Source organism: Prionailurus bengalensis, chromosome E2, assembly GCF_016509475.1.
Source record: "Prionailurus bengalensis isolate Pbe53 chromosome E2, Fcat_Pben_1.1_paternal_pri, whole genome shotgun sequence".
Taxonomy (NCBI): Eukaryota; Metazoa; Chordata; class Mammalia; order Carnivora; family Felidae; genus Prionailurus; species Prionailurus bengalensis.
This window is the reverse complement of record NC_057352.1, coordinates 55,889,227-55,912,298: the sequence shown is the minus strand read 5'-3', so window position 1 is coordinate 55,912,298 and position 23,072 is coordinate 55,889,227. Positions and strand designations below refer to the sequence as shown.

The following is a 23,072-nucleotide window of genomic DNA, read 5'->3' as shown; positions in this document are numbered from 1 at the left end:
TTAGGGGTATAGGCATCTTCGGAGGTATTGAGGGCTTTTCTCACAGTGGATTTCACTTCTAACAGTGGAACGCACAAACACAAACTGAAGATCTGCTATGTATCAATAAGAGCATGGCCTGATATGTGTTTTGCTTGCACAGGGCGTTTTGTAGAAATCTAAACTAACACCTAGAATCAGGGGAGTTCACCTGAGAATCCAGGTCAATGGTGTCTCTTGGTTAACCGGGAGATAAGCCAACTGCAGGCCTGCATTCCAACAAGGAACCCCTGACTTGAAACTGAGGATCCCTATGCTCCCTGCCATGGGCCATACTCTCAGAGCAGGGCTCCATGGTGGGCATGTGCCACTCCCAGAATTCCTTTTTATTTATTTATTCATTCGTTCATTCACTTACTTATTTACTTACTTATTTGTTTATTTATTTATTTTAAATAAAATTTATCGTCAAATTGGCTAACATACAACACCCAGTGCTCATCCCAACAAGTGCCCTCCTCTATGCACTCCCGGCATTCCTAATGATACCTGCCCCACTCCTGTAGCCTTGTGAGCCTCCAAGACCCTTGATGTACTTTGTCCCACTTGCAAAAGTCATCTGGGCCCAGAGATGCTTATCTTGAAACCTGTGCAAAACTGAGGAGGAAATGACTGTCTCCTCCCTTGCTTAAGACTTAAGCAATCCATCAGATTGCCACCCTCGTGTTGTCACTGCCTGTTCCCTATAAAATATATTAGGGTTGATAAAATGGTAGATAAATAAAATAAAACTCTAGAGCACTTAAGGCTTCCCTGAGGGTCATTTAAGGCTCAGCTCTTAACCCAGGAAGAGCAAATACTTGCAACTGTACCACCAACACCACCTCCTTTGCCAGTGGTATTCTCAAGGTAGTAACTGTTGGGTGGTGTGGCCCTGGGAAAAGTCCATTCTGTAATGGAAATAAATGTATTTTTTTCCCTGAAATAGAATCTTTATGAATAATTATGCCATGCTATTGCCATCTTTTTTTAAAGTTTATTTATTTATTTTGAGAGAGACAGAGACAGGGAACAGAGACAGCATGAGCAGGGGAGGGGCAGAGAGAGAGAGGGAGAATCCCAAGCAGGCTCTGCTCCACCAGCACAGAGTCCGACGTAGAGCTCGAACTCACAAAACTTTGAGATCTTGACCTGTGCCAAAATCAAGAGTCAGATGCTCAACTGACTGAGCCACCCAAGCGCCCCTGCTATTCCTCTCTTAAGATGGCCAACTGAGATGCCAAAACATTCAATACTTGTTCAAGGCCACACATCTGGGATATGCTAGAGTTGTCTTTTGAACCCAGATTTGCTCTTTCTAAGGCACGTTCTTTTCCTTCTATGAGTCGTTGTCTCTTTGAGCACCTTGGGCAGAAGATGGGCAGGGAGGATGCACAAAGTGGGGACACCAATGAGAGCTGTCTGCCAGAGAAGGGTCTCCATCACTGGTGCCACCTCTCTTCCCAGAGGATGGATTCCTATCATCCGTGCAACAGCACCAACTGCTTACACCTGCTCATCCAGAAGGGGAAATGCAACAATTTGTTCTCAAGTGGTACATGAGGGAAGAGCTCCTAGACTGGCTGCAAAATAAGCAAAAGTGACTCTGCTGGGCTTGGGCAAGGGCTAGACTCCCAGACCACAGTCCAGTCCTGATGTCTCTCCTGAACTTCCCCTGTGGCCACCCCAAATTCATCACCTAATGGCTTCACCTTCTAGAATTCCTTATTCTCCTAAATGACATCACTCTCCTTCCAGTTACACAAGACCAGTGCCTTCTCCTGATCCTCACCTCCATTCAGTCCCCTTGCCTTCCATCCTAAGATTTTGACAGCCATCTCCATATCTCCTTTTCTGCACCTCATGATGAAAAAATCCAGGTCAACCCAGGTCAGCCTGCCATCAGATGGCCACCAAGGTTGGGGTGCAGTAGGAAATGGCATCATAATTGTCCAAAATTTCATATTACATCTATTCAGGTTATTCTAGTTAAGAAACAATGGACATGAGTCTCAATACTGACATCCCTGAAACCCATGCTGATGGGGAAGATGTGTGGTTAGCTGAAATGATCAGAATTTCGGAAATCCTTGGCCAAGCCCAGACACCATTAGAAAGACTCCTCTTTGAGCCTTGGGTACTCTGGCTGAGTACCCAGATTAGGGTAGGGGAAACTCCCTGTTGACAGTACTAGGGGACTCAGCCAAGACTTCCCAGCACCATTTCCTCTAAGGGTGTCTTTGCAGAGATTTGGAGAGTGCTTTTTGGGTTTTTTTCTCTAATCCACTAAATACCCACCTTCTCATAAAGAAAGAAAATAGGGAGAGATGAGCCAACAGTTGGTATCCATGACCATAAATAGAGGTAGGGCGCTGGCTTTCCCTAAATGCCACTTATAACTTCGGACGTGTCTTCCTATATCCACATTCATTCATTTGTGCATGCATCATCCATCTAGGAATCCCTGGGCTAAGTCCTAGAAACACCACCATCAAAGAGAGACCTCTCCCCAACTTCATGGTGCTTACTGCCTTAATCCTGAGTCCCAATGAAATCCCTGGGACACTCCAAAAAAATCAGTGCCCAGGCCACATGCCCAGACAGTCTTAATTTAGTTGGTCTGAGATGGGACTAAATGCTGGCAACAGTTTCTAAAGCTCTCCAGGTGATTCCCGTGTGCAGTCACGGTTCAGAAACACTGATCTAAGGTGGGGATCTCAACCAGGGTGACTTTGCTCCCCTGGATATTGGGTAATATGTGAAGGCTTTTTTTTTTTTGGTCACAATTCTGATGATCCAATGGGTAGATGTGGGGGTGTTACTTGACATCCTGTAGCTCACAGGGCAAACCCCACCACAAAAAGTTATCTGGCTCCAAATAGCAGTAGTGTTAAGGTTGAGAAACTCTAGCTAGGAGGAAGACAGACATTAGGTAAATTATTACAATACAGAGTGGTGAATGTTATAAATAGAAAGCTCTGGGAACTATAGGCCATAGGTAATATTTATAGGGAACCCCAAATCCCTTCTTTAGTAAATATTCCATCGGAGAAGAATACTGGCAGGAGAGAGAAAGAACTAGGTCCCCTCCATCAGGCCGGGACTCTGGTGCTATCTAGTCCACGATTCTACCTCCTGTGCCCAAAACAGCGCTCGGCATGTTGTAGTTGCTCTGTAAATATTTGCTTAATGACAAAACGCCCACTGATTACGTGGAAGCATCAGGCACCGTCACCTTTCTCTTCGCCCCACTCTGTACTGGTTTCCTGGACTCGCTGCTCCTCCTCTCCAGCCTGCCAGCCCCTGCCAGCCCCTGCCCTGCCGTATGTCTGCACCTCAGAGCCCAGTTCTGTCCCTGAGCCTACCCTTCCTCTGCCTCCAGCCTTAGACATTTCCACTGACCACAAGCTAAAATTCAGAGTCTTCAGTTCAGCAGGAAAGGCTGTACCATCTGATTCCAATCTACATTTCCAAGTGTATCCCCCCTTCTCCTTCTGCTTGCATCCTGAATGCCACACGGAACCATACCTAGAACATCCTTGGTGTCTCCTCACCCACATCTTTGATTACATCGGACATTCTGCCTGGAATGCTTATGCATGTCCCTTTCGCCATTCCTTGCCATTTGAATTTTTAAAAAACTATTCCCTACAAGAAAACCTTGTATAATGGACTGTGTACCCATCTTCCATCTACAAGAATTATCAATGTTCTGTTTTATTTATTTCCTCCCCCAACCGTTTTCCCCTTTTCTCGGCATTTTTTTTTTTTAAAAATTTATTTATTTATTTAAGTAATCTCTCCACCCAACATGGAGCTCGAACTTACGACCTTGAGATCAAGAGTCACACGCTCTTCTGACTGAGCCAGCCAGGCACCCCTTTTTCTCCTACATTTTAAAGCAAATCCCACCCTTAATATCATGTTATCCATAAACCTATAATTATGTCAGTATACACCACCAAAAGGCAAGGACTTTTCAAATATAACTATATGGTCTTTATAAGCTTGCAAAAAGTAACAATTCCTTTTTCATGTTTATTTTTTTTTTTAATTTTTTTTTCAACGTTTTTATTTATTTTTGGGACAGAGAGAGACAGAGCATGAACGGGGGAGGAGGAGACACAGAATCGGAAACAGGCTCCAGGCTCTGAGCCATCAGCCCAGAGCCCGACGCGGGGCTCGAACTCACAGACGGCGAGATCGTGACCTGGCTGAAGTCGGACGCTCAACCGACTGTGCCACCCAGGCGCCCCTATGTTTATTTATTTTTGAGAGAGAGAGAGAGACAGATGGAGCATGAGTGGGGGAGGGGCAAAGAGCGAGACACAGAATCCAAAGCAGGGTCGTTCTCCGAACCCACAAACTGTGAGATCATAACCTGAGCCAAAGTGAGTAGCTTAACCAGCTGAGCCACCCCGGTGCCCCAACAATTCTTGTTCACTGTCATCTAATACCTAGGATGTACTCCTCTTTCCCCGTTCATTTCCCAAATGTCTTTTTACAGTCGGTTTGACTCAAGGCACAAACAAGTTCCACGCGTCACATTTGGTCTTCATGTCTCTGAAGTGTCATCTCTTCTACAGGATTCTATTCCCTTTTTCATCCCATTTATTTGTTGAGGAAACCGTGGCATTTATCCTAAATAATTATTATTTATTATTAATTATTATTATTATTTATTCTAAATAATACCCCACATTCTAAGTTTGGCAAACTGCTTCCTTATTCTGTTCTTTAATTTGCTCCTCTGTCTTCTGTATTTCCGGTAAAGTTAGATCTAGAGGCTTAAGTTGATTTAGGTTCATTTTTCTCCCCCCAAGACTGCCTCGTAGGCGGTGCTGGATGCCTCCTGTTGCACCACCCACAAGAGCAAGCATGAGTCATGTCGCACTTTTAATGATGGTGATTGATCAGCAAATTCAGGTGCTGGCAACCCAACCATATAATTCAAGGTTTCCCGTCAAACTTTCGCATGAGGCTTAGCCTACATTAATGATCATTGCCTCCTTCACTATTTCATTCAAGATAACACACACACGCATACACACACGTACACACACACACAAAATGATTCTTCTACTTGTCACTTCTTTCGCATTTATTAACTAAAATTGTGAAGACTGACAACATTTTTATTTTATGTTATTTTTTTTAACAACGTTTATTTATTTTTGGGACAGAGAGAGACAGAGCATGAACGGGGGAGGGGCAGAGAGAGAGGGAGACACAGAATCAGAAACAGGCTCCAGGCTCTGAGCCGTCAGCCCAGAGCCCGACGCGGGGCTCGAACTCACGGACCGCGAGATCGTGACCTGGCTGAAGTCGGACGCCCAACTGACTGCGCCACCCAGGCGCCCCTAAGGCTAACATTTTTAAATGTTAACACTTTAACATTTAAAAATGTTGTCAGGGGCGCCTGGGTGGCTCGGTCAGTTAAGCGTCACCCAGGCGCCCCTAAGGCTAACATTTTTAAATGTTAACACTTTAACATTTAAAAATGTTGTCAGGGGCGCCTGGGTGGCTCGGTCAGTTAAGCGTCCGACTTCAGCCAGGTCACGATCTCGCGGTCCGTGAGTTCGAGCCCCGCGTCGGGCTCTGGGCTGACGGCTCAGAGCCTGGAGCCTGTTTCTGATTCTGTGTCTCCCTCTCTCTCTGCCCCTCCCCCGTTCATGCTCTGTCTCTCTCTGTCCCAAAAATAAATAAACGTTGAAAAAAAAATTTTAATAAAAAAAAAAATGTTAGCCTTACCATAATTATTATTGTAATTTATGATTATTTTGAACTGCCATATGTATATCAAGAATAAAGCAACTAAGGGGCACCTGGCTGGCTCAGTGGGTGGAGCATGCAACTCTTGATCCGGGGTCCTGAGTTCGAGCCCCATGTTGGGAGCAGAGATAACAAAGAAATATGATTTAAAAAAGAAAAGAATAGGGGCGCCTGGGTGGCGCAGTCGGTTAAGCGTCCGACTTCAGCCAGGTCACGATCTCGCGGTCCGTGAGTTCGAGCCCCGCGTCGGGCTCTGGGCTGATGGCTCAGAGCCTGGAGCCTGTTTCCGATTCTGTGTCTCCCTCTCTCTCTGCCCCTCCCCCGTTCATGCTCTGTCTCTCTCTGTCCCAAAAATAAATAAACGTTGAAAAAAAAATTAAAAAAAAAAAGAAAAGAATAAAGCAAATGAAGTATTATGTTAATGTCACTAGGAACCAAGATTTTCAGCATCGAAGTAGTTCAGTAAAATCCCTGGCATCTTAAATTTGGATTAAAAGCATCAATACCCTTTCCAAACATCACATTTTCTTCAGTTCTGTCCTCTCAAAAGGCTTAGAAGCAATGACATTCCTCAACATTCATATTTTGAAACCCTAATCCCAACGTGATGGAATTAGGAGCTGGGGCCTTCGAGAGGTGATTAGCTCATGAGGTTGGAACCTCTTGGGTGGGATTAGTGCTCTTAGAAGCTAGTCTGTAGACTGTAGAGCTAGTCTGCTCACTTTCTTGCAGGGGACGATACAAGGAGAATCAGCAGCCAGCGACTTGGAAAAGCATTCTCCCCGGAACCTGACTACGTGGGCGCCAGAACTGTGAGAAATGCATTTCTCTTATTTTTTAAATTTTTGTTTTAATGTTTACTTAGTTATTTATTTATTTATTTATTTGAGAGAGAGACAGACAGACAAAGCACAAGCCAGGGAAGGGGCAGAGAGAGAGGGAGACACAGAATCCAAAGCAGGCTCCAGGCTCTGAGCTGTCTCAGCACAGAGCCCGACACGGGGCTTGAACCCGTGAACTGTGAGATCACGACCCGAACCGAAGTCAGACGCTCAACTGACTGAGCCAGCCAGGCGCCCCACGTTTCTCTTGTTTATTAGCTGCCCAGTTTATGGTGCCTTTTTAGAGCAGCCTGAGCTAAGACACCTTTGAGGCTGTCGATGGTTTAACAATCAGCGCCCCAAATTTCTGAGTATTCAACAATCGTCTCTCTAAAGCCGGTAGAAGCTGACCCCAGCACACAGCTGGAAACATGAAGCAGCTGAGGGAACCTGCAGTTGGTTTTCAGGAACTTAGAAAAGATGTACCTCAGGGAAGAAAAAGAATATTAGCTTGGCGCCTGATGGCTCATATCTGAGGTATCCACACTACATTTTTTCCTACCTCAGGACCTTCACACATGTAATACTTCCTCATCTTTTTCGTTTTGTTTTTGCCTTGTTGGGTCATTCTCATCCTCCAGGCCTTAGCTGAAATACCACCACCTCAGAGAGACCTTCCTGACTATTGTGTTTAAAGTAGATGTCCCCTCGCTCTTCTGGTGGATGTTCCTATGATGTGCCACCCAGATTCCCTTCAAGAAAAACTTGCCCCAGAAATAGAGTTTTGTTGGCAGACATCCTTCAGAAGTCAGCTCCTCAAGGGACGCTTGGGTGGCTCAGTCGGTTGAGTGTCCGTTGAGTGTCTGACTTTGGTTCAGCTCATGATCTCACAGTTTGTGAGTTCAAGCCCTGTGTCGGGCTCTGGGCTGACACCTTGGAGCCTGGAGCCTGCTTCAGATTCTGTGTCTCCCTCTCTCTCTGCCTCTCCCCTGCTCATGCTCTGTCTCTGTCTCTCTCTCTCTCTGTCTCTCTCTCTCAAAAATAAATAAACATTTAAAAAAGAAGAAGAAGAAGTCAGCTCCTCCAGCAATTGTCTCAGCTACAGAGAGCCACCCTCTGGGGAGGTGGCCACCCTCCCCAGTGTGGTCCCCATTCAACAATTGATCCATGCAAAAGCATAAACACAGGTCTGCTCATTACAGCCCAACCTGGGAAAATCTGAAGGGTCATTTCAGTGCTAGAGCCCCCCAAGGGGCTGAGAACCTTGCTTCCTTCTCTCCTCCCCGGAGGTGCACATTCTAGGATGCTCCTTAAGAAACGCCTCGCATGCTCAACTCTGCCTCAGAGTCTGCTTCCCAGGGCAGCCAACCCACACCATTCTGCAATCCCAAATCTCACACCATATTATTCTTTTTCTCAGCCTTTTGGTCATTTTCTTCAATTCGAACATTATCATATTTATTGATTGAATTGCTTTTTTAAAAATTCCCTTAGTGGAATACGAAGTGACGATTTATGCATGGCAACTCTTCTCATATTCATATGCTATCACCATGTATGACATGCAATAGGTAGGCAATGATTAAAAAAAAAAGACATTCTCCAAGGGGCGCCTGGGTGGCTCAGTCAGTTGAGCGTCCAACTCTTGCTTTTGGCTCAGGTCATGATCTCACAGTTTCTGGGTTCAAGTCCCACATCGGGCCCCACGCTGGCAGTGTGGAGCCTGCTTGTGATTCTCTCTCTCCTTCTCTCTCTTCCTCTCTCTCAAAATAAGCTTAAAAAAAATTGAAAAAAATCTCCCAGGGGTGCCTGGATGGCTTAGTCAGGTGAGCATCCGACTCTTGATTTTGGCTCATGTCATGATCCAAGGGTTGTGGGATTGAGCCCCATGTAGAGCACCATAGTGAGCAAGAGCCTGCTTAAGATTCTCTCTCTCTCTCTGCCCCTCTCCCCTGCTTGTGCTCTCTCTCTCTCTCTGTTCCTAAAAAAATAATAATAAATAAAATAAAAATAAATTCTCTAAGTATAGCCAATGGTGCACTGATGGGCCACAAACAGATCCCTCCCCCTGCCCCACCAAATTCAGATCCTTTTTTAATGACCATTTTCATCCATTCATTTTTTTTTTACATGCACTAACTTATTAGAGGCTTCTCAAATTTTGTATTCACATATCAAGTTAGAGTATACAAATGGCTCTTAACCCAGCATTCTATCAAGATCTGGTTGCCATAAATATGTTTTGCCCCTAGGGCATATAGGAAACAAAAAGTTGGTGCAGAAATGGGTGTGGTAGGCAGACCCTAAGGAATTTTGCCTGTCTAAGGGAACTAGGTCCCAAAGGTTTGAGAGCCTTATATTTATATGTTATCTTATTTCATGCCTAAGATCTCAAGATTAAAGTCAGCCTTTTTTAAAAAATAATTTAAATTTTCTAGAACAGTTAGATTTGTAGAAAAATAAGGAAGACTATATAGAATTACCACATACCCTGCATACAGTTTCCCCCCATCATTAACATCTTAGATTAGTATGTGACATTTTCTATAATTAATGAACTGATATGGATACATTACAATTCACTAAATTCCATATTTATTCAGATTTCCTTAACTTTTTACTTAATGTCCTTCTTCTGTTCCCATCCAGGACACCACATTACATTTTTAGTGGTCCTGTCTCCTTAGGTTTCTCTTGGCCGTGGCAGTTTCTCAGCCTTTTTTTGTCTTTGGTATCTTTGATGGTTTTAAAGAGTACTGGTCAGGTGTGTTGTAGGATACCCCTTTCCTGGAATTTGTCTGATGTTTTTCTCACGATTAGCCTAGGATTATGGGTTTGGGGAAGGAGATCACAGAGATAAAGTGCCTTTCATCACATCATATGAAGAGTACGTTATCAGCAGGACTTGTGACTGTTGATGTTATCCTTGGTGACCTGAGCAAAGTAATGTTCTCAGGTTTCTTCACTGTAAAGTTACTCTCTTTTCCCTTTCTGTACTGTGCCATCGGGAAGGAAGTCTGTGCATAGCTCACACTTAACGAGTAAGCAGCTATCTTCCCTTCTTTTAGAATGAAGTATCTATGTAAATTACTTGGAATTTTTCTGCATGGGAAATTTGTCTTTTCTCCCTCATTTATTGATTCATTTGATCATTTATTTATATCATTATGGGCTCATGGATATTCATTTTATACCTTGGGTTATAATCCAATACCATTTTATTGCTCACATTATTTCAACTTTGGCCATTTGGAGTTCTTTCCGTTGGCTTCTGTAAAAGTATATCTTTTTATTCATATTTTATTTTTTATTGTTTTTAAATGTTTATTTTTGGGAGAGAGCAAGTGGGGAAGGGGCAGAGAGAGAGGGATACAGAGAATCTGAAGCAGGCTCTACAAGGTTAGCACAGAACCTGATGTGGGGCTCGAATCCACAAACCATGAGATCATGACCTGAGCTGAAATCAAGGATTGGACACTTAACCGACTGGGGCACTCAGGCACCCCTCTTCTTATGCCTGTTTTCAAGATGAGGAAACCAATCTTCAGAGAATATAAAGTTTCCACCATCATTCAACTAACAAGAGCAGAGGTGCAGTTAGAATCATAAGATTCTACAGCACACACTTGTTTTTGTTTTGTTTTTTGTTTTCCTCTTCATCATGTTTCATCTGAATATGGTCAATCTTTATAAATCAATAACTAGTGTGTGTTTCACCTGATGGAGTTATTTAAGGCAATAACTGTTTTGAGACTATCCATCTTCTATGTACATTATAGAGGAAATTTCTTAGGTTTTTTTTTTTTTTTTACTTTTATATGTACACTTTGATGAATTTTCACAGAGTGAATCCATTCATGCAGTTAGCACCCAGATCAGGAAACAGAACATTACCAGCTCACCAAAACCCTCCCTGTGTCCCCTTCCAGTCATCTCCACCCCAAAGGTTGCCACTATTCTGATGTCTAACAGCATAGATCAGTTGTGCCTGATTTTTACCTTAAATAAAGGGAATCATACATTCATCTTTTTTGAGGCTGGATTCTTTTGCTCATTCTCCTGTTTTCATGTGGTTTTGCTAGTGGAATTTTTTTGTTAAAGGTTCCATCTCTATATTTCACAAGGAAGGTTACAAGCAAAGTTACACTTGTAAAAACATGTTAAGCAACTACATAAAAAAACACCCCACGCCACCACATAAAAAGTAAATTTACTTAAGAGTAACATAACACAAAGAAAGGAAAACTACCTCGAGACATAGCTAAATTGCCCCATTATCTTCAGGTGGCTTCGTTCCTCCTCCCTATCATTATCTATAGTTTCATCTTCAAAGTGCTGCCTTAATAATGTCTCTCTGGGTCTCTTTCACAGGGAAGGTGTTTCTTGACTGACAGGATGACACTCTTGCCAACATAGAGCCCAAATCTCATCTGGCAGCTCCTAACACATAATGATACAAGACACTACCTGCGAAATTTGTCTAAAATACCGTGCGGAAATCCAAGAGAGCCCTGATTTACACTTCTCTGATTTCTGTTTCTTTTTTATTTTAATGTTTATTTTTAAGAACAAGAGCGAGAGAGAGAGCATGCACACACAAGTTGGGGAGGGACGGAGAAAGATGGAGACACAGAATCCAAAGCAGGCTCCAGGCTCTGAGCTGTTGGCACAGAGCCCAACGCAGGGCTTAAACTCCTGAACCGAGAGATCATGACCTGAGTGGAAGTCAGACGCTTAACTGACTGAGCCACCTGGGCTCCCCTCTTTTCTGTTTCAATAACAATCAGTGCCATTGACGTAGTTTCTTCCAACAGGGATGGCAGACCCTTGATGCCTCTGCTGCCACATCCTTCCAATACCACCACAGACATTGTTAAATCAAAGTACTCTCACCCTAAGAACCTACTCACCCCAACATTCCTAACCAAGCAAAGATGGCACAGGAGAGAAAACCTATGTGCCACCTCTGTCCACACACAAAACATCATGTTAATTTCTAGTTGGATCCAGGCTTTCATTGAATTGTTTTCCAGTTGGACTCAGGCTTCTAATCTCTACTCCATCCTTACCACATTGTTCTCTTACTCATGAAACTACTCTGGCTCCTACTTGTCTGATAGGTAATGGATCAAGTATGAAGCCTCGGTTTCAACAATAATTGAATTTGTTCACACCCAAACAAGCCCAACTTTCAGACCTACTTTTATTCCAGTTGGGCTGGTTTTTTCATCAGCTCAGCTATGTCCTGCTTTTTCTATCCTGTGCGTTCTTTCCTAGCCTTCTGAGAGTCATACACTCATGCATTAATTCATTCCTTCAACATATATTCATTAAGCGCCTGCTATGTGCTACACACTCTTTTAGATCATGGGGGTACAGCAGTACCTAAAACCATCCAAGTCCCTATCCTGTGGAACTTACATTGCAGAGGAAGATGGGGCATATTCAGTAAACAAACAAATGCATATGGTGTCAAGTGGTGATGGGTGTTATGAAGCAGAATAGTGACTGGGGAAGAAAATGCCATATTCTTTATGGAAGTCAAGCAAAGCTACACTGAGCAGGGAGCAGTTGAACAGATATTCCAGGGAAGGGTGCACCAGGCAGAGGAAAGAGCAGAGACAAAGGCTCTCAGACAGGGACAGAGTGTTGGGGAAGGAACAAGGAAGCCATTTTGGCCAGAGAAGGGTAAGTAAAAAGAGAAGAGTGGGAAGTAAATCAGAGCAGTAGTTCAAGCTAGCTGTAAGCTCAGGGCTATCAAATGGGGTGATTTTGTCCCCAGGGGACATCGAATGATATCTGGAGACATTTTTGGTTGTCACAGTTGGGTGGTTGCTACCGGCATCCAGTGCATAGAGTCTAAGGATACTGCTTAACATCCTACAACACAAAGGACAGCCACAAAAAAAGAAGCATCCAGCCCCATTGTCAACAGATCCAAGGTACTGCAAATCATGGTGAAGACAGTGGTTTTTATTCTAAGTGTGATGAGATGTCATTAGAACATTTGAACAAAAAAAAAAATTTGAACAAAGAAATGATTTCAACTAACTTACGTTGTAAAAGGATCACTTTAGATACTGTAGCAAATCACACCTCAAATAATAAGAGTAGTATAAAAGGCTCCTCTTTATTGAGCACTTCTATTTGGGATGCTGTGCTAACCACCTCATCTAAGACATCGTGGTATTTTTCTTCATTGTTCCTACCATTGCCTGACATTGTCTTACGTGTTGGCCCATTAATTTCTAGATATTTATTTCCCCCAATAGAATGCAAACTTGGTGAGGGCAAGAACTTTGCTCTGTGATCTGTTTAACCTCCAGCACCTAGGACAGTGCCTGGCATGCACTGGACACTCTACCTGCTGAGTGAATAAATGACTTCTAGTGTCCATTTGTTTATCCCTATTTCACAGACAAGAGAACTGAGCTTTAGCATTTATTGCCTAAACCACAGCTATGAGACAATCTGCATCTTATGGCTATCCTGCCGCAAGACTGGGTGGCTTAAACAACAGAAATCCATTCTCCCACAGTTCTTGAGACCAGAAATTAGAGACCAGCGTGCCAGCGAGGACACATTCTGGTAAGAGCTATCTTGCTGGCCTCACAACATCCTTGTATGGCAGAGAGATGGAGAGAGAGAGAGAGAGAGAGAGAGAGAGAGAGAGAGAACCCTCTGGTATTTCTTCTAATAAGGATATTGATCCTATCATCAAGGCCTTGCCTTCATGATCTCATCTAAACCTAATTACCTCCCAAAGGCCCCACCTCCAAATACCACCTCATTGGGGGTTAGGGCTTCAACATATGAATTTTGGGGGGGATCACAATTCAGTCTATAGCATCATCCTCAAAAATTTGCAGTCTAGTGCGGGATACAGACAGTAGTATGTGCATGATGTAAAAAAGAAAATCATGAATTGTGGTAAATGGTACTAAAGGAACTATGCAAAGGGAAACAATTGTCGTGATGAATAATCAAGGTGGCAGGGAGGAGGTGGATTGTGGAAGACTTCCATAAGGAAGCAACATACAAACAAATCATCAAAAATTTAGTACAGTGAAAAATACCCCATTATGAACTCGTATACTGATTATGTGTTGAAATATATTTTGGATAGATTGTGTTATATAAAATATACAATTGAAAGTAAATTTACCTTTTTTACTTTTTAAAATTCGACTAATAGAAAATTTTAAATAACTTCTGTGGCTTGGGGCACCTGGGTGGCTCAGTCGGTTGAGCGTCTGACTTCGGCTCAGGTCATGGTCTCATAGCTTGTGAGTTTGAGCCCCGCGTCCAGCTCTCTGCTGACAGCTCAGAGCCTGGAGACTGCTTCTGATTCTGTGTTTCCCCCTCTCTCTGCCCTTTCCCCACTCATGCTCTGTCTCTCTCTGTCTCAGAAATAAACATAAAAAAAAGTTTAAAAAAATAACTCCTGTGGCTTGCATTATGGTCCTATTGGACAGAACTGCCATATAGTATTCCCTTCCCACTAAAGACACCAGTGTGGAAGGAAAAAGAAAGATTTCCCCAAAGAGGCAATGTAGACTGGGAATGGGGAACAGTATATCAGGGGAGGTTGAAAGTCAGATTGGCCGAAATACTGACATTTTAAGAATAGGGTAATCTGCTAATGGTTATGGGTTTCTTTTGGGGGTGATGAAAATTTGGAATTAGATACTGTTGATGGTTGCATTACCTTATGAATACACTAAAAACTACTGGATTGTACATTTTAAAGGGTGAATTTCATGGTATGTGAATTACAGCTCAATAAAATTAAGATACAGGAATAGGGCAGTGTAATACCTACAGAATCTGATGTAACAGAAGACCCTTGAATTTTCTGGAAAGCTTACTACTTTCAGCTGATCTGTATGTATTGTGTGTGTGTGTGTGTATGTGTGTGTGTAGAGTAAGTAGGGAAAAAGGGCTCTTACATGTACATGTTTTGGCTGAAAGTAGGGGAGGAACCAGAAATCACCTTTACTAAAAATCAGTCAGAAATGACTTGAAGGAAAATGAGATTGGGAATTTGCAAACATGTTGTGAGGGCATCAATGAGCCTCTCATGGCATATGTGATAGGGACTCAAGCAGATGATATTTGGAGACTAATGGGACAAAGTGACTTGCAATGATACCTGAGTCACTTTGAGTATTAGGAACAGCTATTTAAATCAAAATGCAAACTTCTATCTATAGTTATGTGTTCTAGGTTAGAACCTCCCTTGTGTACTCTGCCCATTGAGCACTCTCCATATCTAGCAGCAACCTGAGGTGAAGCTTCCTCTCCAGGGGCAACAACACACATGGGAGAGAATTCTCTACACACAGTCTCAGAGTTGATTTAGAACATCTTCAAAAGCCAGCCCCAACCAAAGTGCCTCACTTATTAATTCACTCAGTTTCTCTCTATCCTGCATTTGGCTTGGTGCTAGGGATGGAATGGTGACCAACAGGGACCCAGTCCCTGCCCTCAAGGAGCTTACGTGTAGTGGGGAGCTCAGAGTTCATGGCTGGCACTGCAGAATTTCCCAATCCTGGTAAACTTCTTATTGGTTATGCTGGTAATTGTCTTAGTTGGCAGTCTCTGTCATTGTTTTCTTTAACTCAGGAGAATGAAAAATGGTAATGATTTCAGTGACCTCTTAACTCCTCTGTCAACGCCGCACAAGCGGTATATTCATCTTAGCCGGGGGAATGTGTGCCTTTTCCAAATTGCCCCTGCTGTTAATACTTTTTGGTTTGGCTTCTTTTCCCTATAGTCCAGGTACACTAACTCCCTGATCTGCATGGAACTTTATGAGCTCCTTCCATTGACTTCTGTACCTCTGCTGTTAGGAAAACAAGTTCTTAGAAAGAACCTTTAATTAAAGAGTTATGACAATGCAGCACTAAAGGAACTGTTCCTGCTAAAGGAACACTGAGAACCAGAAGTCATGACCAAGACCTCTCATTTAGTAAAGTATCTTTAATGAGGAAGGTGCAGTAGAATGAACATTCTTAGAAATGTAGTAGACATCTGCTCTTTTTCCTGGTGCATCAATCAGTCTTGCAATCACCCTAGAGCCAAGAAGTGGCAAATTGGGTGATTGCAAGAATATTCAGTAAAGGGTGTGGGAAAGGTTAGAGTACACCTGGGCACATAAAAAGTTAGGATATCCTTTCCTAGGCCTAAAGGAACAAGGGGGGGCGGTTACTAGAAGGGGAGTTACTGGCATCTAAAAAAGGTAAACAGTGACCTTCAGGCAAGGGAGTTGGGCAGCCCAACAGTGACTCTGCAGGGAGGTGCCAGAGGGAGTAATCTGAGTTCACACTTCTCCCTTCCTACAGCCTCTGTCCCATGCTCTCCACTAGCTGGAGTCCTCCTCCAGGATTGAGAGCTGAGAGCAGAAGATGAATGGGGAATGGAGGGTGTGATATGGATTCACCCACAACCAGCACAACTCCCTTTCCATCATCTCTTCTTCTGGAAATGGGACCCTGCTTTGGTTTGGGAGATGTTATAAGTTAATTGTGTTCCCCCCACAAAAGATATGTTGAAGTCCTATTCTCCACTGCCTCAAAATGTGACCTTAGTTGAGCATGGGGTAGTTACAGATGGAATTTGCTAAGATGAGGTCATAGTGAAGTCAGGTGAGCCCTTAATCCAATATGACTGGTGTTCTTATAAGAAGAGGGAAATCCAGGGGCGCCTGGGTGGCGCAGTCGGTTAAGCGTCTGACTTCAGCCAGGTCACGATCTCACGGTCCGGGAGTTCGAGCCCCGCGTCAGGCTCTGGGCTGATGGCTTGGAGCCTGGAGCCTGTTTCCGATTCTGTGTCTCCCTCTCTCTCTGCCCCTCCCCCGTTCATGCTCTGTCTCTCTCTGTCCCAAAAATAAATAAAAAACGTGGAAAAAAAATTTAAAAGAAGAGGGAAATCTGGATGTAGACATGAAGGGAAGGTGGCCATGGGAAGATGGAAGCAGAGATTGGGGTGATGTTAACACAAGCCAGAAATCACTGGGGGCCACTAGAAACTGGTGGAAGAGACAAGGAAGTATCCTCTTCTAGAGGCTTCAGATAGAAAGAAGACCTGCTGACACCTTGATTTTGGACTTCTGGCTTCAGAACTATAAAACAATTAAACCCACTGTTCTGTTGCTTGTGCTCCTTTGTTACAGCAGCCCTAAGACATTGTAGAGGGTACTACCCCTTCTCTACCACATGTGGTCTGTGGCTTGCATTATGTTACTATTGGACAGCACTGCCATATAGTATTCCCTTCCTGCTAAAGACACCAGTGTGGAAGGAAAAAGAAAGATTTCCCCAAAGAGGCAAGGTAGAGTGGGAATGGGGAACAGTATGTCAGGGGAGGTTGAGAAGTCAGGTTGGCTGAATTACTAACATTTTAAGAATAGGGTAATCTGCTAATGGTTATGGGTTTCTTTTGGGGGTGGACAGCCCAATCCTGCCCAGGCTGGGGGAAAGGATGCTTTTCCCCTGAAATATGGATTTTAAGGATGAAAATAGAGGGACAGACAAGACCTAGATTCACAGCCCAGCTTTGCCTGATGGAAGTGGAAAGAGTCAGTTCCAAGGGAAGTGGACACCCTAGGGCTAGCCTCGCCTAGGGGGTTTCTGAGCAGATAGGATACCTCACAGGGGTGCCTCCTGCGAGAACTAATGCTTTCAGTAAGCTGGAACTCATTGTCAACTCTACTCATGAGAGCTCTTTGCTAGAACCATTTTGAAGACATGAAGATTACCTTTTCTGGCCAAAGCCTGGAAAAGGAGGAAACAGAGAGGTAAGAAGACGTTGGCCTTGCTTCCTAGTTTTCTGCAAGAATCCAGAATTCCCACCTGAGCATGGACCTACAACACAAGAGCCTCGGCTTCTCCAGCACCATGACCCACCAAGGAGGGACTTGGGATTGGTCATAAAGGAGAAGCCCCATAAGAATTGTCTCCACAGACTAGCCATGGTTCTGTCATTAAAGCATTGGATACACCTTGACTCCTGGTTATACTCTACAGAGGTCATTGGCTGAGATAGTTACTAGACACTTACTACATAAATAAGTGTATATTTAATTTCAAGATGAGGAAAATGTTATAAAAGTATAAATAAGATATGGAGATTGAGAATACCAACTTGAGGCTTAAAGCCTGGACGCCAGGGAACACCTCCTCAAGAAGGTAATATTTAGGGGCACCTGGGTGGTTCATTAGATTAGATATCTGAGTCTTGACTTCGAATCAGGTCATGATCTCAGGATTTGTGGAATTAGGCCCCAAGGTGAGCTCTGCACTGACAATGCAGATCCTGCTTGGGGTTTTCTCTCTCTCCCTCTCTGTCTCTCTCTTTTTGCCTCTTCCCTGCTCTTGAGCGCCCCCCCCCCTCTCTCTCTCTCTCTCTCTCAAAATAAATAAACATTTAAAAATATGGGGCGCCTGGGTGGCGCAGTCGGTTAGGCGTCCGACTTCAGCCAGGTCACGATCTCGCGGTCCGTGAGTTCGAGCCCCGCGTCGGGCTCTGGGCTGATGGCTCAGAGCCTGGAGCCTGTTTCCGATTCTGTGTCTCCCTCTCTCTGCCCCTCCCCCGTTCATGCTCTGTCTCTCTCTGTCCCCAAAATAAATAAACGTTGAAAAAAAAAATTAAAAAAAAAAAAAAATAGAAGAAGAAGGTAATATTTAAACCAGTAGTGTTTCAACTAGCCAATGATTTTGTTCCCATGGGACACCTGACAATGTCTGGAGACATTTTTGGTTGTCACAACTGAGGAATGAGATGCTACTAGCATCTAGTGATAGAGGCCATGTATGCTTCTAAACATTCTACAATACACGGGACAGTCCCAGCAAAAAAAGAATTCTTTGGCCTAAAATGTGTATGGTTCCAAGACTGAGACTGATTTAGGCTAACACATGAAAAGAAAGAAGCCAGCCCTGTAAAGGGGCTCCCCACCCAAGCATTCCAGGTGAAATAAACAGCAAAGGCTATAATGCCAGGAAAAGCTTGATGTTTCAAGCTGATGAGTACAGGAGAGAGGGGTGGTATGAGAGAGGCCAGATCATGCAGGGCTTCCGGTCTTGGGCAGAAGTTTGGGCTTGTATTCCCTACAGTGGAAAGCCTTTGGTGGGTCTTAAATAAGAGAGGGGCTCTCTGGCTACCTCTCAGAGAATGGATTGGAGGGGCAAGAGTGGAATCCCAGGAAGAAACGACAGCAGCTTTGACTGACGCAGAGACCTTGGAAAAGGAGAGCACTGGCTCTGTCAAGATGCCTTCTGAAAATGCCAGTGACAGTGCCAGGAATGAATTGGATTTGGAGATAGAAGGAGGAGAAACAGGGATTAACAGTGACTCTCAGAGATTCTGGTCTCAGCGGGGTGCTGAGTGGTGCTGCTTACCAGCAACACAAAGTAGGAGGGGACCCAAATCAAGAGCTCAGTTTCAGACACGTAAATTCTGAGACCCTCAGTGGAATTGGATACATAAGGTGTTGAAGGAATTGCTTATATAAGGCTTTGAGCTGTAGTTCGTTCTCAACGTAGAGCTATACTTTAGCTTCACCAGGGATGGGGACGCTCGAAAAAACATCAGTGCTCAAGACACACATCTTAGATCAAGTAAACCTGAGCTCTGGGAGCTGGTTCCCAAATATCAGGATGCCTTATTTATTTTTAATGTTTATTTATTTTTAAGAGAGAGAGAGAGGCAGAGAGAGAGAGGGAAACACAGAATCTGAAGCAGGTTTCAGGCTGTGAGCTGTCAGCACAGAGCCCAACGATGTGGGCCTCAAACTCACGGACTGTAAGATCATGACCCAAGCTGAAGTCTGACGCTCAATTGACTGAGCTATCGAGGTGCCCCACATCAGGGTGCTTTCAAGGTGATTCTAATGCACCGTGATGGTTGGCATTCACCAGACTCCCAAGGTGGAGACTTCTCTGTGTGCATGGCAGCCCATGGTGGGCTGAAGAGTCTCACCTTTGTGTGTTACCAAAGAAATGCTCTCTATTTTGTGTCTATTTAAAATTCTATCTCTGCTGCTTCAGTGGTTGACTGAATTCTATCTGTCAAAACAATGAACTGCTCATAGTCTTGGGTGTTCTTGTGTTACCTGCGGTTCCAGACCTTTTATTCTGTGACTCTCTTGTTTACAGCAATGTCAGTCTCCTGGTGAAGCCCCTAGGCTGTTTATCTCTTCTTTCCCTTTGGGGTTAGAATATTTACAGTCTCCTTTGTGAACTTTCTTTCCAAATAACTTCATGTACCGTCTACCACTATGCACTCAAAGCAGAAGAAAATACATTCCGACCTGGTCTATTCTGTAAGCTCCAGTTCAGACCCTGTTTCCTTTTATTATTATTGGGTGTCCATCATGAAACTTGCTCTGTAGTTGGCATTTGGGATCCCATGATTTATGAGAATGATATGGCCCCTGATCTATAGGGCAGAGTGTTTCAACTCAGCAGTATTGGCATCTGAGATCAAACAGTTCTCTGCGGTGGGCTGACCTGTGCACTCTATGTTGTGTAGCAGCATCCCTGGCTTCTACCCACTAGATGCCAATAGTATGTTCCCATGCCTCTGAGTTAAGGCAACCAAAAATCTCTTCAGACAACACTAAAATGTCCCCTAGGAAGCACAATTTCTCCCAGTCGAAAACTACTGCTTTGGGAGGAAGAAGATATTAAACAAACACTCCTAAAGGTTGATGAAACTGATGAAAATGGCATCGATAGGAGAGATCTAATTTAACTTGTTAGGGATAGAGAGATAGCAGCCCAACATGGAGATGAGCTGTTTCAGCCCGCAAAATAGTTGGAATTATTTCCACTGTGATGCTTTCTCTGATTACTTTATTGTCTTTTGTCTCCTCCATTTTCCTAAGAAGCATTCACCGGGTATGTACTATATGTAGCCAGGTGCCATGTTAAGCATTTGGCATGCCTTAGTTCACTTTCTTCACATAACTACCCTATAACTGTAACAGGCATTAAAAACTATGAAGATTTGCTATGTAAGTAAATTGCCTTTTTAACCAATCCTTTTACATATTAGTCTTGTAAACTAACCAGAACAAAAGTTGAGATACTCATGGCTTTTACTTTTTCTTTATTCCTTGGACAACAGCCTCCTAACTTTGTCGACTGCCACAATCCTTTTGGTACTGTCGTTGTCTTCTTCCCTGAGGTCTTCCTTTGGGTCCTCCAAAATCACTCCCCCAATTTTCTCCATCCCCCAAATTTCTTTTTTTTTTTAATATATGAAATTTATTGTCAAATTGGTTTCCATACAACACCCAGTGCTCATCCCTACAGGTGCCCTCCTCAATACCCATCACCCACCCTCCAAACAATGACACAAACATAAGCAACCTTATTCATAAGAATGTGGTAATTGCAGGGGACTTTAACACCCCACTTACAACAATGGATAGATTATCTAGACACGTGGTCAATAAAGAAACAAGGGCCCTGAATGATATATTGGATCAGACGGACTTGACAGATATATTTAGAACTCTGCGTCCCAAAGCAACAGAATATACTTTCTTCTCAAGTGCACAGGGAACATTCTCCAAGATAGATCACATACTGAGTCACAAAACAGCCCTTCATAAATATACAAGAATTGAGATCATACCATGCATACTTTCAGACCACAATGCTATGGAGCTTGAAATCAACCACAGGAAAAAATCTGGAAAACCTCCAAAAGCATGGAGGTTAAAGAACACCCTACTAAAGAATGAATGGGTCAACCAGGCAATTAGAGAAGAAATTAAAAAATATATGGAAACAAATGAAAATGAAAATACAATAATCCAAACACTTTGGGATGCAGCGAAGGCAGTCCTGAGAGGAAAATAGATTGCAATCCAGGCCTATCTCAAGAAACAAGAAAAATCCCAAATACAAAATCTAACAGAACACCTAAAGGAAATAGAAGCAGAACAACAAAGACACCCTAAACCCAGCAGAAGAGAACGAATAAAGATCAGAGCAGAAATAAACAATATAGAATCTAAAAAAAACTGTAGAGCAGATCAATGAAACCAAGAGTTGGTTTTTTGAAAAAATAAACAAAATTGATAAACCTCTAGCCATGCTTCTCAAAAAGAAAAGGGAGATGACCCAAATAGATAAAATCATGAATGAAAATGGAATTATTACAACTAATCCCTCAGAAATACAAGCAATTATCAGGGAATACTATGAAAAACTATATGCCAACAAACTGGACAACCTGGAAGAAATGGACAAATTCCTAAACACCCACACACTTCCAAAACTCAATCAGGAGGAAATAGAAAGCTTGAACAGACCCATAACCAGCGAAGAAATTGAATCGATTATCAAAAATCTCCCAACAAATAAGAGTCCAGGACCAAATGGCTTCCCAGGGGAGTTCTACCAGACGTTTAAAGCAGAGATAATACCTATCCTTCTCAAGCTATTCCAAAAAATAGAAAGGAAGGAAAACTTCCAGACTCATTCTATGAAGCCAGTATTACTTTGATTCCTAAACCAGACAGAGACCCAGTAAAAAAAGAGAACTACAGGCCAATATCCCTGATGAATATGGATGCAAAAATTCTCAATAAAATGCTAGCAAATCGAACTCAACAGCATATAAAAAGAATTATTCACCATGATCAAGTGGGATTCATTCCTGGGATGCAGGGCTGGTTCAACATTCGCAAATCAATCAACGTGATACATCACATTAATAAAAGAAAAGATAAGAACCATATGATCCTGTCAATCGATGCAGAAAAAGCATTTGACAAAATTCAGCATCCTTTCTTAATAAAAACCCTCAAGAAAGTTGGGATAGAAGGAACATACTTAAAGATCATAAAAGCCATTTATGAAAAGCCCACAGCTAACATCATCCTCAATGGGGAAAAACTGGGAGCTTTTTCCCTGAGATCAGGAACACGACAGGGATGTCCACTCTCACCGCTGTTGTTTAACATAGTGTTGGAAGTGCTAGCATCAGCAATCAGACAACAAAAGGAAATCAAAGGCATCAAAATTGGCAAAGATGAAGTCAAGCTTTCACTTTTTGCAGATGACATGATATTATACATGGAAAATCCGATAGACTCCACCAAAAATCTGCTAGAACTGACACATGAATTCAGCAAGGTTGCAGGATACAAAATCAATGTACAAAAATCAGTTGCATTCTTATACACTAATAATGAAGCAACAGAAAGACAAATAAACTGATCCCATTCACAATTGCACCAAGAAGCATAAAATACCTAGGAATAAATCTAACCAAAGATGTAAAAGATCTGTATGCTGAAAACTGTAGAAAGCTTATGAAGGAAATTGAAGAAGTTATAAAGAAATGGACAAACATTCCATGTTCATGGATTGGAAGAATAAATATTGTCAAAATGTCAATACTACCCAAAGCTATCTACACATTCAATGCAATCCCAATTAAAAT

The 23,072-nt window shown here is 42.9% G+C and overlaps 2 protein-coding genes across 3 annotated transcripts in view; one reads left to right on the top strand and one right to left on the bottom strand.

Annotated features, from left to right (window-relative positions):
• The window catches only part of HSD17B2 (hydroxysteroid 17-beta dehydrogenase 2), a 93,181-nt gene that overhangs the window by 54,262 nt on the left and 15,847 nt on the right, over nt 1-23,072 (bottom strand). The window lies entirely within an intron of this gene.
• SDR42E1 (short chain dehydrogenase/reductase family 42E, member 1) overlaps nt 6,511-23,072 on the top strand; it is a 59,480-nt gene continuing 42,918 nt past the window's right edge. The window contains exon 1 of the mRNA XM_043599757.1: nt 6,511-6,602. The gene's annotated coding sequence lies outside the window, so the exon portion shown is untranslated. The remainder of the gene's footprint in view (nt 6,603-23,072) is intronic.